The sequence below is a fragment of the Tupaia chinensis genome, unplaced genomic scaffold (assembly GCF_000334495.1).
Source record: "Tupaia chinensis unplaced genomic scaffold, TupChi_1.0 Scaffold150028_1, whole genome shotgun sequence".
Taxonomy (NCBI): Eukaryota; Metazoa; Chordata; class Mammalia; order Scandentia; family Tupaiidae; genus Tupaia; species Tupaia belangeri.
In genome coordinates, this window is record NW_006209869.1 from 24,236 (window position 1) to 26,355 (window position 2,120).

Here is a 2,120-nt window from a genome sequence, read left to right on the forward strand (position 1 = left end):
CAGTATGGCAGGCAAGAAGTTGAGGCTACTGGCCCTGGGTGCCCCCTCCCTGCCCCCAACCCCGAGACAGCCTGTAACTGCAGCGCCAACAGCCACCGTGGCCTCCATCTGATAAGACTTATCTGCTGCCCCAGGGCAGGCCGGAGCTGGCGTAAGCCCCAGTGGGGTGCGCGGGGTGTGCGCGGCTGAATGAGTGTGCCCCGTCTCCCGCCAGCCCTAGCCTAGCTCTCATGCTAGGCCTGGGTCTGTAAGGTGTCCTGCAGGCTCTGGTTCAGATCCTGCCCAACCTCTCTCAGCCTTACTCCTCTCACCTGCAAAATGGGTACAGCGACATCCCTCTTTTCCCTGTGGCCAGGGGTACTCATGTATATAAAGGTAGAGCCTACATTTGGCTGAGAACACAGTAGGGACTTTACTCACTGACAAGCCCAGTAGAGTCATGAAGCCTATCTGCTATTTTCATTTATCTTGGTTTCAGCCCATTTTGCTTGGCAGGACATTGAAGTCCGTGGAAGCCCAAGTCAAGAGGGGTCCAATAATCCATTGAGTAGGCAGGTAAGGTGGAGGAGGGCCCCCAGTGCCCAGGAGGTGCCCCACAAGCAGGGGGCCTGCCCCCTCCCCCGACTGCCCCACCCACTGGGGCATCAGCCACTCCCTGGGGAGGAGGGAGGAGGGAGAGGGGAGGGAGGAAGGGAGCCTCAAAGGCCAAGGCCAGCCAGGACACCCCCTGGGATCACAGAGCTCACCACATCCCCAAGGCAGCTGAACCCTCCGCACCAACGAGCCCAGGTCAGTCTCAGCCCCCAAGGAGCCCCCAGCAAGCGAACTTTGGGCCTGCCGCCTCTAACCTCATGGCTAACCCCCCCGCCCGCTCCCGCTCCCCAAACCCACTGCTGGTCCCCGAAGTGTTGGCCACTCCGGAATCCCTTCATAGCTCTTCAAACCCACCTCTGACTTTCTAGCCCCCATCCCTACCCCCAAATTACCCCCAACTCCCCTCTCTACCATGACTCCCATCACTCTTCCTAAAATATCTGTATCCCCCTGACCCCTTAAAGCCATTCCCCATATCCCTTAGGTCTGCCTCCTCTAAACACCAGCTCTACCCCTACAATTTCATCCTCCAAAACCCTATCTCTAACCCAAATCTGGTCTCCATTCATCCAAACTTGTCTGTCTCCATGGGTTCTCCCTGAAATCTCACTTTTTGCTCTCCTACGACTATTTCTACTCCCGGCCCCCTTATCTATTCCACTACATTTTTGTCACTGCCCTAAACTCTGATTCCCAAAACTTGTCTCTGATCTGCTGCACTGAGCACCATTCTCTCACCCCATCGCGGCTTCTCCAACCCCATATTTGTTCCCTATGACTTTTCTCTAATCTCCCAAACCCATTTGCGTGCCAAAATACTTTTGTCACTCTAAACACCATGTCTACTCCCCTCAATCTGTTCTGATGCATGATCTCCCCTAACCCCTATCATCAGCCCTAAAATGTGTCTTGTGCCCCCGAATATTTCTGGCCGCAAACTTTTCTCTATCCTGAATTTTATTTGAGCTTCCCAAACTCCTCCTGTGTTTCCATAACCCACCACTAATCATCAGCCACATTTTCTGTCTCCCCAAACGAATCTTTGACTACTAAACTCCATCCCTGTTCCCGTAAAACCCTTGGATTCTGTCCCTTGGCCCCCCCCCAAACCCTTTTCTGTGGCCCTCAGAATCTCTGGTCCTCAAACTACATCCATTTGCAATTCTCAAATTTCATCTGCAATTCCCCAACCTCATTTATGCTTTCCTAACCTATTTCTGAACCTTGAATGTGTCTCTAAATTTCCAAACTTGTCTGTGCTCCTCAAAACTTATATCTGCTTCCCCCAAACTCTGACTGCATCCCGAACCTCTGACTCCTCAATCCCATAGCTGATCCTCAAACTCCATTTCTAGCCTCCATGCCCCATATCTGCACCCCCAACCCTACCCCTGCTGCCGTCAGTCCCACAAGACCCTCCTTTGAGGGCTAGAATGAGGCTATTACCTTGGGTGAGGGGCTGGGGCCAAGGGAGAGTGGAGGTGCCAAGCTGCTGCTGCTGCCACTGCCGATGGGGCAGCAACTCC

At 53.8% G+C, this 2,120-nt stretch overlaps 1 protein-coding gene across 2 annotated transcripts in view; it reads left to right on the forward strand.

The window, feature by feature from the left end:
- Positions 1–675: 675 nt before the first annotated feature.
- Positions 676–2,120, forward strand: part of LOC102487728 (erythroid transcription factor) — a 67,167-nt gene continuing 65,722 nt past the window's right edge. For both annotated transcript variants that reach the window (XM_027769641.1, XM_014585609.2), the window contains exon 1: positions 676–789. The gene's annotated coding sequence lies outside the window, so the exon portion shown is untranslated. The remainder of the gene's footprint in view (positions 790–2,120) is intronic.